Source organism: Geotrypetes seraphini, chromosome 11 (assembly GCF_902459505.1).
Source record: "Geotrypetes seraphini chromosome 11, aGeoSer1.1, whole genome shotgun sequence".
In the NCBI taxonomy this organism is placed as follows: domain Eukaryota; kingdom Metazoa; phylum Chordata; class Amphibia; order Gymnophiona; family Dermophiidae; genus Geotrypetes; species Geotrypetes seraphini.
In genome coordinates this window covers 34,268,549-34,284,281 of record NC_047094.1, presented here as the reverse complement: position 1 = coordinate 34,284,281, position 15,733 = coordinate 34,268,549, and the positions used below count along the sequence as shown (strand labels likewise).

At 42.1% G+C, this 15,733-nt stretch overlaps 1 protein-coding gene across 1 annotated transcript in view; it reads right to left on the bottom strand.

The window, feature by feature from the left end:
• The window catches only part of MRTFB (myocardin related transcription factor B), a 350,028-nt gene that overhangs the window by 206,058 nt on the left and 128,237 nt on the right, over positions 1-15,733 (bottom strand). The window lies entirely within an intron of this gene.

Below are 15,733 nucleotides of genomic sequence, written 5' to 3'. Positions count from 1 at the left end.
TCATTATAGGGCATGTATTTCCGCTGCTGGCTAAACTTCATTGGCTTCCGAAATTTTCCAGGATACACTTCAGATGTGCATGTTTAACTTTTAAGATCCTATTTGGCATATGCTCACTGCTTGTTCCTCTTTCCTGGAACTCTCAAAGACTGGGGCTGGTTAGGACTATGCAAACAGTCTTTTCCTTCTCTTAAAGGCATTGTTTCTATTGGTAAACTAGGGAAATCCAATTCATTTAAACTAACGGAAATATGGAACGATATTCCCCTATGGTTAAGAGAATTAGGTTCTCTTCAATCCTTCCGCAAAAACTTAAAAACCTGGTTATTCTCAAAATTGTAAGTTTTAAGTTTATTTTTTCATTTATTTATTGTAAACCTAGTCGAGCTTTATTTTATGAAGAAGACCTGGTCTATAAATTCAAGTTTTAGGGCCTCTTCTATTAAACTAGCATGGGGAGCCGCGCTAAATGGCCCGCGCTGCTCCCGATGCTCATAGAAGAGGGAGTTAATTTAGTTTAGTTTGGCATGAGGGGCTAAGAGTTACACTCAAATGCACATAGAAATCCCATTACAGAGAATGGAGGATAAGGGGGGTCTCAGAAACCAACTTAGCTATGGAATTACACCCAATACCAAGTTTCAATGGTTAATAGTTTCCATCATTGATCCTCTGACCTCCTCCTTCTATTTATTTTATTAACTTCTTTCCAACTGATTTCTTAAATTAATAATATTTTTATTCTCAGCCAGAAATTACTTATCTTAAAGTTGCAGAGTTGCTGATAAGCCCAATGGGGACCCATTTCGCCACTCTTGTGACTTTTTCAAGGGTTCCAGGATGCTCTGCCAATTAAATTGTGCGTCCCGCCATACTTTAGGGCCAGCTTTTTACTGCACAATGCTGGCCCTAAAGGATGGCGGGATGCACAATTTAATCAGCAGAGCATCCTGGAACCCTTGAGAAAGCCACATGAGTGGCGAACGGGTCCCCGTCGGGCTTATCAGCCACTCTGCAACTTTAAGATAAGTAATTAACCATTGAAACTTGGTATTAGGTGTAATTTCTTAGCCAAGTTGGTTTCCGAGACCCCTTTATCCTCCATTCGCTTGATAGCTCCCTGTAGTGGGATTTCTATGTGTATTTGAGGATTATCTCGACATAATCCCACAAACTATCTTCTTGGATCTCCTCAGTGGGCTAGAAGTTACCGCTAGTATTTTTGAATCTCACGTGTCTTTATAAAACAGACAGAAGCGGGTGACTCCTTGCACTCTGAGTCTTAACCTATGTGACCTGCTATAAAAAGTATAAATGGTGATTTCTGAATAGGTTAATTCAAGCAACTTTAGAAAACTCTACAGCTAGAGATTTAAAATTAAAAGTAGATTTCCTTACACATCCAGGGTGGGGGGGGAAGGAAATGTATTTTGAGGATTAAAATTACTTAATTATAATATTATAATCACATCATATGTCTTATTGTATTAATAATTGGGAGGAGGGTGGGAGAAAATGATTGTTTTATGTATTACTTGAACAGTTAATAATGCGTTTTATGCAGTATTTTATGTTCAATTCATTGTATTGCACTGTCAAAGTTTGAAAATCAATAAAGATTTTTTTTTTAAAAAGAGATTTAAAATTAAAAGTACAAGAACAAAACGAGGGATTGCTTTTATGTTGTTGGTTTTTTTCAATGCTGTAATTTTCTCGCTGTGTTTACTTATGTTTTCTATCATGTGCTGGTGGGTCCTGATTTAAACACTGTTGAAATCCCTTTAATCTTAAAAAAAAGCACAATTTAATTGTTGCGGGGCAAGAGTTATTTGTTTGCTTAGCAACAAAGGGGATCTTCCAGCCTAGGTTTGCCCCGCTTAACGTGCAGGTGCTGGACTGTTTTATGCTAGCGAGCTAGTGTTGAGCCCTTGAACTCAACAAGAGGGGAGGAAGCAGTGGTTTTCATGTTCTGAAAGGCAGGAACTGTGGGACGGCTTCCTAATCTGGAAAACAAGTTACTAACCTGTTTCCTCTAGAAGCAAAAGACTTGTTTAAATATCTCCAAAAATAAAGCACCTCTTTTCTCACTAAGGGTCTCTTTTACAAAGCTGCTGAAAAAAGTGGTCTTTCCCATGCGCTAAGGCCACTCTTTGCTAAATCTGGAATATATCACTGTCAGTGTCCCTGTCTCCTCAGCTTATTTATTTATATACCACATAGCCTGAGTGGTTTACATTCAGGTACTCAAGCATTTTCCCCTATCTGTCCTGCTGGACTCACACTCTTATCTAATGCACCTTGGGCAATGGCAGATTGGGTAACTTGCCCAGGGTCACAAGGAGCAGCATGGGATTTGAACCCACAACCTTAGGGTGTTGAGGCTGTGGTTCTAACCACTGCGCCACACACTACCTTCCGCTCTTTCTCTATTATATATTCGATAGACTGTTTTCTTTCTGTATCCATTCTCAAAATTTGTCCCTTCCTTTCTGAACACACCACCAAAACCCTTATCCACACTCTTGTCACCTCAATTAGATTACTTCAACTTGCTCCTTGGAGAATCCCACTAAACCTTCTCTCTCTCCTCCACTATTCAACTTATCTTCAACCAGTGTTGCTATACTCACATAACTCCTGTTCTCAAGTTATTTTATTGGTTTCCTATCAATTTCCATATACAGTTCAAATTCCCCTTATTGACTCATACTGCAGATCCTCACTATCTTTCTTTATACCCCGCCTTTCCCAAGGTGGGTCACAGTAAAGTACATACACAGACAGAATCACGTACAATATAACAAATCAAACATCACTCTCTAAAGTTAAAAGGGGATAGATTCCGTACAAACGTAAGGAAGTTCTTCTTCATCCAGAGAGTGGTGGAAAACTGGAATGCTCTTCCGGAGGCTGTTAAAGGGGAAAACACCCTCCAGGGATTTAAGATAAAGTTAGACAAGTTACTGTTGAACTGGAGCGTATGCAGGTAGGGCTGGTCTCAGGGCACTGGTCTTTGACTTGGAGGCTACCGCGAGAGCAGACTCAGGGCAGGATTAACCAATAGGCCAAGTAGGCACACGCCTAGGGCCCGAAATGGTCAGGGGGCCCGATGAAGGAGGGCATCAACATTGTTTTTTCCAAACGGCGATGGGCACCTCCAACATCGATCGGCAACGAGGGCCCCACCCCAATCGGCAACGCAGCCCTCCCCCATTGACGGAAAGTAAGACAAGCGAGCAACGCGGGTAAGAAAGGCAATGGGAACTGTAATTGTGCAAGCGATGCTGCTTGCCCAAAGCTTCCCTCTGATGCAGCTTCCTGTTTCCGCCTGGGTGCATGGTGGGGTGGGGTGGGATGGGGCAGGGGGGTCCAGTGTACTTGTGTGCATAGGGGCCTTCGACAAATTAATCTTGCCCTGAGCGGACTGCTGGGCATGATGGACCTGACTCAGCAGCGGCAAATTATTATGTTCTTATAGCATAATAATAACAATGTAAAGCTTCCTAAAATTACAAAGAGGCTACCAGCGCCTCGCATCAAAAAACTATAAATCAAGTCCCATATTTTATCTTACCTAAGAGATGTTTCTTCATCATTTTCTTAAAACTACTCAAACTAGATTGCTGTCGTAAATATCCCAGAAGTTTATTCCACTCGCAAGGACCCACACACAAAAATATGCTAGCTCTAGACATGGCTAACCGCAGCTCTTTCACTGTCTGAATATGTAGGTCATCGTGAGTCACCGAGCGCAACATACGCTGTGGTTCATATGGCAGAATGCTATCCATCAAATGTTTTGAAGCCTTATTATATTGCGTATACAAAGATGCAAAACCAATCAAAAAATACCGCTAATAGCAAACAATACACAACAGTATTGTTAGCCCGACAGACTTGAAGGGCTATGGCCTCAGAATCGGAGCCTACGCACAGCAGTGAAAATCACAGACTGAGGATAATCCGCGTAGTAATACAGCTCCTGCTCCAATCATTGGCCGTTGTATATATTTTTTTAAATAGTTTTCTAAAGCATTTCAGTAAAAACTAAAACTCCACCCTGAACTTCAAAAACTTTTTCAGGGGTACTGTGTATGAATGCAAGCCAGGATTTGAAAAACATAGACCAGAAAAAGACTTATCTTGTTGCTGACTTGTCTTTAAAGATTCATTCAGTCACTAGTGTTTGTTTGCCGACGCGGCCAGCGTTTCGCGGGAATTTTAAGACATCCGCTGCGTCAGGGCCACCAGGACATTCTAAATCAAGGCTCAATCACTTCATTCGGTCACAGTGATGTAAGTCTTAACAGAGATTTCGGCAGTTGGAACCCAAGCACAGTACCGGGTAAAGCTTTGGATTCTCGCCCAGAAATAGCTAAGAAGAAAAAAAAAAAAAAATTTAAATTGAATCAGGTTGGGCAGACTGGATGGACCATTCGGGTCTTTATCTGCCGTCATCTACTATGTTACTATGTTACTATATTTATTTAAAAAAATGCTTTAGAAAACTATTAAAAAAAATATATACAAAGGCCAATGATTGGAGCAGGAGCTGTATTACTACGCGGATTATCCTCAGTCTGTGATTTTCACTGCTGTGCGTAGGCTCCGATTCTGAGGCCATAGCCCTTCAAGTCTGTCGGGCTAACAATACTGTTGTGTATTGTTTGCTATTAGCGGTATTTTTTGATTGATTTTCATTATATTACTGTATACTGCTGGGGTGACTAGTTTTAGGTTGTATACAAAGATGCACCATGACCAATAATTTATAAAGGATTCGATGTTCTAATTTTCCTCTATATCTCTCTCTATACTACTCCTTGAGAGCTCTGTTCATCAGGTAAGTTATGCTTATCTGTACCCTTTCTCCAGACTTCATTCCTTTTATCTTGATGTCATATATTTGGAATACACAGACTTCCTGAATCAGTATGTCTGGCTCTATTCAAATCCAGGCTAAAAGCCAGCCTTTCTGAAGCCACTTTTAACCCTTAACCCCTTATTTACCTGTTCAATACCTGTGATGTTTTAATAATTGTGGAATAAAGATGAAAAAATAACTGCAGACAGATGTACAAAATTCAGGCAAAGTTTATTAAAACAAACAATTTGTTGTGTACAAATAGACCAGTTTAAATAGAATATGGGGCCCAACATGGTCCATGTTTCGATCAATACATCTTCTTCAGGGGTCCCAAAGCACATGCAACAAATATGCCTGACAATGATCGTATGCTGCTGAAAAAAACAAACAAGCCTAAAGTGGCATAAACCTTTATTTGTTCTGTTTACTAGACAATGCACTGATAGCACTAACCTCCTCCCTTTCAACCTGCCCCCCAAAAACCCAAAATAAAAAATAGCTCACAATGTCAACACATCACATACACGGTACTTTATCATATAGCATTTGTTCAGTATCCACATAATTACTTTCATATAGCAATACGCATTAGACACAGAACTGAACTAGTTTCCATGGAAACAACTCTACCATAAGATTCAAAGCTAATTTAAGATGTGCGATCTATGAGTCTACAGAGCTAAAAAGCTGCCGTGGTTGTATAACAGTCAGATGCTTCACACTCAGTTGTTCAATTAGGGCTTGATCCTGCCAAATTCAGGAGGCGGACAAGTAGGTTTCACTCCTACAGTTACCACAGCATTCAACTAATCTTCAGCACAACCTTCTCTGTTATTAGGAACTGGCATTCTTAAGACTTCCTTTACCATGTGTATGGATTCGGTCTTCAAGGTATAGCTCTAGAATACTTCAGAGTTAAAAACACAAAGGTTGTGTTTAGTTGTGAAACATCTGATGTAAATTAAGAGCCCAATATTCAAAAGCACTTATCCGGATAGTGACAGCTAATTGCCCTCTCTGGGCCTTATCTATAAATTTTCAGTAATAGTATTTGACGGTGCTGTAGAAAATTTTTTACAGTCCACCTAGCATTATACAAATAGGCTGGAATTCAGTAAATGGCACCAGGATGATCCACGCTAAGCTAGTATTCTATAAAGATCATACTGCGCAGAAAGCCCTTTATGGTTCTTACCTCAATAATCTTGTTTTGGTTAATATACACAGGAGTCCATACTTTAGCTGTCGATTCATACTATCTGCAAATCTGCAGAAGGATTTCACTTTAAGATCTTGAACTCCTCCCCTTCTGCATTGGAGAACAGTTCCCTCTTCAGTTGGTATCAAAGCAATCAAACTCTACTGAAACAGAAGAAAAGAGAAGGAAGGGCATGGAGAGCTTCACTGGCAATAAACAGATTCTGTTCTGCTCTGAAACTTAGGCAATAGAATAGTAATCAATAAACAGTTTTAACATTGAACAACAAATTATGCATGAGTAGCTAGGAACCAACCTGCTAAGTGCATTTAGTAAAGGCTAGAACCCTCCCCCCCCCCCCCCCCAAGAGAAAGGGAAAAGAGAGCCCTCTTTTCCCGTAGTGATGTCTCAGCTGAATCTTAGATACATTAGATGCCGTCCCAAGATGGACACTGGCAATATCCTGAGGCAAAAAATCAGTGAATCAAAAGTCCATGCAGGGTGGGTTGTACTGACTCCTGTATATATTAACAGATACAAGATTATCAAGGTAAGAATCTAATCTTTCATTCTGTTACATATACAAAGGAGTCCATACTTTAGCTGACATACTAAGGCAGTGCCAGATGTTTAGGAAGGAACAGATGATCCTGCCCTCAGAACTGAGGACCTGAAAGTGGCATCCTCTTGAGCTGCCACATCCACTCTGTAGAACTTTGTAAAAGTGTAAAGAGTAACCCAAGTAGCTGCTCTACAGATTTCATCATATAAGACAGCCTGGGACTCTGCCCAAGAAACTGTAATACCTCTTGTTGAATGTGCTGCGATAGAGATAGGAGGCTGTTTCCTGCAGGCAATGTAGGAAGAAGAAATCGCCACATGACTACACTTGGCGATGGAAGCCATGGAGGCTGGCTTGCCACATCTCAAGTGGAAAGTCAGTACAAAAAGATGGTCAGAAAGTCTAGAATCATTAATTATCTCCAGAGAGATAAGCAGGGCTTTGTGCACATCCAGCTTCTACAAGAGTCCACTGTTTCGCCGAACCTGTATGATGAAAGGTGAGCAAATGAAGCTCCTGATTGACATGGAAGGTTGAAAGTACTTTCAGAAAACTCCATGAAATGGAGAAAGGATTCCCTACATGAGAGGGTAATTCTGAGATCCTTCTCGCCAAGATTGTGGCAACCAAAAACACTATCTTTACTATAAGGTCCATCAGGGAAGCTTCCATCAAAAGCTGATAAGGAGCATGGGACAGGCCCTTCAGGACATTGAGGTCCCAAGACAGGAATAGTCTGCGCAACATGGGTCTCAATCTGAGAGCTCCCTTTAAAAACCAAGTGACATCTGGGTGAGATGCCAGAGAATGCAAGCCTCTTTGAGCCAGAAAGCACAAGATACTGGCTACCTTTTCAACACTGGCATGCAGGAATGCAAGGATCACCTGAATGGGAGCCCTCTTAGATTCCACCTGCTCCTTGGTGCACCATAACTGAAAGGTCTTCCAGGTCTTAGCGTAAGCTGCAACCATTACAGGCTTTTTTGCTCTAAGCAGTGTCATAACCACAACCTCCAAGTAACCCTTCAGAATCAGGGCCATGTGCTTAAGAGCCATGTCATAAGACCAAAGCTTTCTAGATTCTCCATGGGAACCGGACATTGACTGGGGAACCTTGGATGAACTGTCAGTATCAGGCTTCTGCCTCTCTGCAGATGCACCAGATCTGCATACCAAGGTCTGTGGCACTAGTCCGGAGTCACCAGAGTCTGCTAGTTGAGAAAGTTGGTCTGGACATTCTCTACCCCTGCCATGTGGGCAACTGAAAGAGCTTGAAAGTGATGTCCTGCCCACTCTAATATAATCTGTGAAGAGGAGTGCTTCTGTTGCCTCCTTGTCTGTTCATATAAGCCACTGTGGTAGCATTGCCTGAAAACACCCTGCCTTCCCTGACAGGAAAAATTGCAACTCCAGCAAGGCTAACTGAATGGCTCTCAGTTCCAGATAATTTATGACACACTTGCTTTCCGATGGGGACCACCTGCCCTGGAGGGGGCAACTGCAGCAGAGAGCCCCCAGTCACTTAGATTGGTGTCGGTCATGAGTGTCACCCACCAAATGATTCTGAGAGGCACATACCACGACAAGGCCTCCCTCTGGAGCCACCAGAGCAAGCTGTGCTTTTCTTCTGCAGTCCAGGGGAGATGCATCTGCAGGGAGTGGTGCTGTGGAGACCACTTGGATGGGAGCGGGTGCATATGAGCTCTCACCCAAGGAACAACCTTCCAGGGAGGCCGCCATTGAGCCTAGCACCTGCAGATAATGCCAGGCTGTGGGGCTCGGAAGAACCAAGATCTTCACGATCTGCTTCCTGAACTTCTGTTTGTGTGGCTTGGGAAGAAAAACATGGCCTATACTGTATCGAAATCACACTCCCAGATATTCCAAGCACTGAGTTGGATGAAGATGACCCTTTCAGAAGCTGACTATCCAACCCAGGTTCTGCAGGAGGTTCTGATCTCTGCAGGAGGCTTGTCTAGGTAAGGATGCACCTGGACATCCATCCTGCGCAGGTGGGCCTTCGTAAAGGTGCGTGGAACTATGGCCAAACCAAAAGGGAGCGCCACAAACTGGAAGCTTGTTCTTATAAACATTTCAGAACTCAACTGAAAACTCATCTCTTTTCAAAGTATTTGGTCAAATAATTTCTCTCTTGTCATCCTTAAATTGTTCTTAGTTTATAATCTTTTGTAAACTGCGTAGAAATTATGGTTACGTGGTTAAGAAACACGATGTTATGCTATGTTATGTTAGCTGTAGAATGTGAAATCTCAGATATTTCCTGTGATCCAGAAAGATGGGGATGTGCAGAGACATGCCTCCATCCAATCCAGAGATGCAAGGAATTCTCCCAGAGCCACCACTTCTATGACAGAGTGGATCATCTCCACATGAAAGTGGGAGACTTTTAGGCCTAGATTCTGTAAAGTGCGCCTAACTTTAGGCGTGCTATAGATGTCCTGGTAGCGCAAGTGGCAATCAGTGTTATTTAGGCACTGTTTAGGCGTCGTATAGACGTCTCTAATGCACTAAGCGTATCTTAGATGTCTATTAGGCACACGTTCCCAAAACTCCCATATAGACACCAGATAGATGTCCCTACGATGTTATATATAAAAAGGTGGTTTTTACTGATTTGTTATCATTATTTCAGGACTGTAAGCTTTAACATAATTAACCCAAAGTATACCATCATTAAAAGGATAATAAAAACACAGTTTACCATGTTTAAAAGGATATTTATAATATATTAGTTTCAGTAGGAGTTGATCTAGGAACATCAGCATGGAAGGGGGGAAGCTTCACTCCTGCGCTACATAGAAACTTGTAGAGCAATGGTATCATTAGCTCCTATAAGAAATGTAAAGCATAGGCTTCAAATAGACTCCAGAAAGGCTTTAGCACAATACATGCTATTTAGGTCATCCAATCAGCTTTCTCTGGACATCCCACAGACATTATTTGAGAGAGGTTTTTAGAAGTGATTCCTTGCTCTAAATAACACTCTCTTTATCATGAAACATTCCTACAATCAGCTCACATGCCATTCATCAGCCATAAAGTTGAAATTTTGAAAGTAAGCCTAACTTAAGCCTAACTTATGCCTAACTTAAGCCTAACTTATGCCTAACTTAAGCCTAACTTATGCCTAACCTACGCCTAACTTATGCCTAACCTAAGCCTAACTTATGCCTAACCTAAGCCTAACTTAAGCCTAATTTAAACCTAACTTATGCCTAACGTAAGCCTAACTTATGCCTAATTTAAGCCTTCAAGAAAACCATCCAAAGACTCAGAATCATTCAAAATTCGGCAGTTCGACTGATTTTTGGTATAAAAAAATGGGAACATATAACCCCCTACTACCAAAAACTTCACTGGCTGCCCCTGGAAGCAAGAGTACTGTTCAAATTTGCCTGTCTATGTTTCATATCCATTCAAGGCTTAGTCCTCATTTATCTGGTTTCCCACTTCAACTTGGACTGCTCCACCAGGCCTACTCGCAGGGTACACATGTTTAGCCACCCAACATTAAAGGCCTGCCGATTCAAGAGATATCTGGGCAGAACTCTCGCCTTCCAGGCAGGCCAACAGAACGATTGGTTGGATAACATCATTAAGCATGCCTCATCCTATCTTAACTTTAGAAAACTAGTTAAAACAAACCTGTTCAACCGATTTGTAACCAAGATCTCTTAATGCCTTACCATGTAAGCTTCCTACATTTACGCGACACCTCTCTCTGTGTCTTTCACTCTGTCTTACTCCCACTCAGCTTGTATCCTCCCTCTCCACTTGTACGTGATGATACCACTGTAATTATTCTTAGCTGATTTTCAGCTCTTCTTGTTGTCTACCGCTTCGAACTACCATGGCTTTGGCGGTATCTAAGAATAAAAATTATTATTATTATCGTAAGCAAGACAGCTGATTTTTCTTCTCCCGCGCTGGGATTTAAGCAGATCCCAGCGTCTGATGAGATGCAGGGGTATAGCAAGCACATTCATCAGCAAGAAAGTTGAAATTTTGAAAGTAAGCCTAACTTTAGCCTAACTTATGCCACGCCCATGTTATGCCCATGTCTACAAACTTAGACGCGACTATTCCCTAAATCTGCGCCTATCTTGTGTCTGTGCTATAAGGACGCCTAACTCCGTCTAAGTTCCAATTAACACTTGTTAAGACCCTTAAATTGTTCATTATCCACTTAAATTGGACACCTAACGCACGCCTAAAGTTAGTTGCACTTTACAGAATCTATGCCTTAGGGCCTCGTTTACTGACTTCAGATCTAGAATGGGCCTCCAATCTTTGGTGCCTTTCTTGGGCACAATGAAGTATAAAGAGTATCTGCTTGAGCCCAACCCTTTCTTTAGGAACTGGTTCCATGGCATGAAAGTTGCTGCACTGTTGCTTGGACTCTGACCTCCTTTTCCAGCCATTCGGCTGGGGAGTCGAGGAACAGACCTGGAGGCTGAGAAAACTTGATCTTGTGCCCCTCCTGAATAATGTCCAGAATCCAACGGTCAGATGAGATCTGTTCCCATTCCTTTCAGAAAACTGACAGCTGCCCACTAATATGAGGAGCAGTGGCTGTCGTCCTGGCGTTATTATTGCTTCTTGGGGGCTGAGCCACCATAGAAGCCCTTGGGCTGCTCGTGCCTGTAAGTGCCAAATCTCTGTCTGGACCCCTGAAAGGGCCTCTGAGATGAGTAACCAGAGAAAAATTAGTGGGATCTCCTAGAGGCCAAAAGATTGCCTCTGCCACTCCCGACAGGACAGTGGCTCCTGCTGTCTGAGAGGGATTTGGGATGCTGATCTGTCACACTGGTCATGAAGTCATCCAGTTTTTTGCCAAAAAGCATCGTCCACCCATTGTCTGATCCAGAGCATCTGGTGGGCAGAAATGGAGTAGGGCAAAACTTTACTCAGGACTTTGATGTCATAAAGAGTATCGGCCACAGAATCCACTCCCTCCTTAAACATGTGGGGACAGGAATCTCCAAGCTCCGAGGAACTAGTCCGCAATCTGGTATGACAGGCCCATGCTACCAGAAGCTGCTGCAGCTTTGATAACCAAAGCTAGCACTTCAAACTGTAGGAAGGAGTGGCCTAGTGGGTAGAGCTACAGCCTCATCACCCTGATATTGTTGGTTCAAATCCCACATGTGTTTTGCCCCATTGCTACTCAGATCTTCTGAGCAGGATCTCTTCCCCTTAGAACAGATCTTCTGGGATTTTGTGGGTTCCAAGGCTCCTTGGAGGAATGAATGGGGGCTGAGCCTGAAGCTCTCACCCCTTCTTCTCACGCTCCGTGGCATGTGGAACATAGTCATACCTCAACTAGTAAATCTGCGCAAAAATATAAATCGAGTGGTTTTGAGGCAGAAAAAAAGAAGTTTAAAAAAGATCACAAAAAAAAAATCCAAGATGGTCGCCGTCAGGAAATTTATACTGGAGCTAAATCGAAAAATAAAGTATAGCGATTCTAGGGTTTTGGAGGAGGGGGAACCTAATCCTAACCTCAGAAATCCTTAAAAATGAAATTTCCAGACCCCCCCATCTCCAATTAGTCCCATAGAAAATAATGGGAGTACTCACTGTGAATTCTGGTGCCTGTCAGCTTGTAGCAGTCTGCCTGGGGGGAAAGAATTTCTGCCTCAGATATTGTCAGAACTGGACCATCGATGGAAATCTGGCTGCCAGTTGGACAGATCTTGATCACTAACTCCCACCCCCGAAATTCCTTACACAGGGGATGAGAAACTACGCAGCTGGCTCTCTGATACAAAGAGAGCTGTTACACAGAGGCCCCACAGCCTGTGCTCAAACCCCAGATTAAATCAGTGGGGCAAGCAGCCCCCAGAGGAACAAACCTCGAACTCCTGAAGGGACACAAAGCAAGCTGGCTCCACAGGTACTCAATGAGATTTATGTGGGAGCAGCAGACCACCCATGTGAGGCTGTGTCCTTTCCCTGGCGGAGTAAGCCCAAGAAGAGGACCTCCTAGAACCAAAGCCACAAAGAAACTCAAAAACCATATGGAAATATACCCGAAAATAACAAAAAGAAGCAGAGCAGATCAGGACACATCTTCTGAGTTCGCTTGCAAAAGGAAAAACTGAAGAGGCAGCTGTCCTCCACTGCAGAAGGGGAGGAGTTCAAGATCTTAAAATGACACCCTTCTGCAGATTCACGGTTAGTGGGAATCAACAGCTAAAGTATGGACTCCTATGTCTATGTAACAGAAGTTTTTAAAAAAATAATATCACACCTAGCTTCTAGGCATGTCCCTGATCTGTCCATGCCTCTCCCATTGCCATGTCCTTTTGCTATGAAATTTAGACATTCATTTCATAGAATAATGCCTAGGGCAGATCCGTGCATAATTTCAAATTGCTGCCAATTAACAGCAATTATTGATGGTCGGTACATCATTAACTAATTCATTTGCGTGTGAATCTGTGATTGGCAACAAAATTTGCCCATCCTATATAGAATCCGGGGGGATAGTGAAATGAAGGGGCATAGGATGAAGGCTAAAAGGGACAGACTCAAGAAATATTGCTTCATGAAAAGGATGGTGAATCCCATGAATGGTCTCACGGTAGGGTGGTAGAGTCAAAGGCCGTAACAGATTTCAAGAAAGCCTGAGACCAGTACATAGGTTCTCTAGGGGACAGAAAGGAATAGTGGATGGCATGGATGAGGAGACTGGATAGGCCACGTGGTCTTTATCTACCATAATTTTTCGTTGTTTCTATGTGGAGCAAGGGCAGAGAATGGGCATTCTGCCAAACTCTACATATAGAAACATAGAAACATAGAAGATGACGGCAGAAAAGGGCTACAGCCCATCAAGTCTGCCCACTCTGCTTACCCACCCCCTGTCTATGCTCTAATGACCCAATTTCCTTATCTTGACCCTCGTAGGGATCCCACATGGGTATCCCGTTTATTCTTACTCCTATCTTAAACTGCACAGCTGTCTGTACATTTAGCACTGTTCACTGCTGAACACGTTCAGTGTACCTACAAAAACACTCCTTGATTTTAAATGGTTAGAACATCAAAACTTATTGGCATATGTTTATAAATAAGATGACGGCTGCAATTGGTGCAGAAGTTACAACCTTCAGACAATGCAGCCCGACAAAATGACCAGGTGTTCCTCAAGTGGCCCCCAAAATCACCAGACATTACTGTTTGCGACTTTTTCCTTTGGGGGTACATGATAGACAGAGTGTACGTATCTCCACTACCCGCAAATATGGATGATCTGCAGGAACGTATCACTGAAGCTATAAAAGCGATCACACCGGATATGCCTCGGAGAGTCTGGTCCGAGCTCAATGATCACATCGATGTTTGCCGAGTAACAGGTGGGGCGCACATCGAGTGTATGTAATCAACAGAAACCATATGAAACTTTATGAGTTGATGAAACTGTAGCCTCAAAGGTGAATGACTATTCCAATAAATTTTGGTTTTGTAACCATTTAAAATCAAGGAGTGTTTTTGTGGGCACCTTGTATATTCAGTGCCACGCTAGATGATTTCAGCGCTATAGTTAGCATTTAAAAGTAATGTTGACTGACCACAAGCTGAGACAATAAAATGTCAATAAAAAATGATTGAACTCAAAAAAAAAAAGTAATGTTGACTGTATTTTTTTTTTAAGCATTATCAGCCTCAGGAATATTGACCTAAAGACATTTAATTTCATGACCGCTTTACTCGAAAAAACTTTTAACCATAGATGATGGAACCAGAGGTGACCCGAGTACAGGGAATCAGTGCTTTATATTTTATACAGTTATACTGAGGATGTTGGCTGGGTCCCAACCAGTCTGTCCCCTTTGTACCCGATTACTGTGATGCCACAAATCTTAGCCAATCTGTGATCTTCTCTCAACCCTGTTCTGCTACTGAGGCCCCTTTTTGTCTGTTCCAAGCAAGCTTGAAATCTCGGGCTCACACAAGGGGTTTCAGCATTCCCACCACAAAATTTGTTCCATGGCCCCTGGCAACAGCATGTTCCCTCTATAAGTACATGGGAATAAGATCACAAAAGAAGTGTTTGGGAGATACTGTGTCCTAGTATATACTGATAAAGATATGTTTTCTCAGAAGAGTTTGTTGACACAGAGAGATACCGGCTCATTAGGTCCTAGAAGGATTCTATTCTTTATTAATGATATTTCTCATATTTTTTTTTAATCAGTATATTATAGGCTTTTTTTTTTTTTTAAAGTAGGCTCTAAAAACTGTAAGTCTGTTTATAGTTATTCTGATTGCTGGTTTAGATTCTTTAATTTGTAATTTTTCAATTTTTATATTTGTGTTTCTTATCTTTTCATTATTGTTTTAAATATATTTTTATTGAAACTGGCAAATGGCCCGGACAAAAGAAATTACAATCATCAAAATACAACGCCATCCTTGTGGCAAAAAAAAAAAAAATTGATTTTGATCTACTGGGCTTCTGAGGAGTTACCTCCTGCCACTCAATGGCAGGGCATGTTGAGAGAGATGGCCCAATTTGTGATCTACTCTTATGATAAATTCCAAAGATTGGACATGAAGCATTATGTTGATTTGTGGGGGCGCCTGCTGGATCTTCTTTCTACTTAAGGCATATTCATGAGCGCGATTCTTAAGGCTATAGGACTGTGGCGTTCATGCCTACTCCACACCGGGAGCGGAGGTGGGGTAGTATGCTTGGGTAATTGTCTGAGATGGATGTTGTCTGCTTGTTGTCTGCTTGTTGTGGGGTCTGGAGTGTATGGGTTGTTGACTGTATGCAGATTGGTGGGGTTTCTAACGGAAAAATACTTTGGCTGGTGGCCTGGTTTGACGCAGTGCTAGCAGTGGGATTTTGTGGGCTCGGTATGGTATGATGCTTCTTCTTCTGCTGGGTTTTGATCTGCTCACTGTTGGATTCCCTCCTTGGGGAGGTTTGTACCTGCTAGTTATTCTAATTTTACTCTGTTCTTTTTGTATTATCATTTTTAAATTTTTTAGGGCTGCATTTTGATTAAAATTTGTAATTGCATTTAATCACATGACTAATAGTATGTTATTTATTTTTTTCCCTACTGCTGTT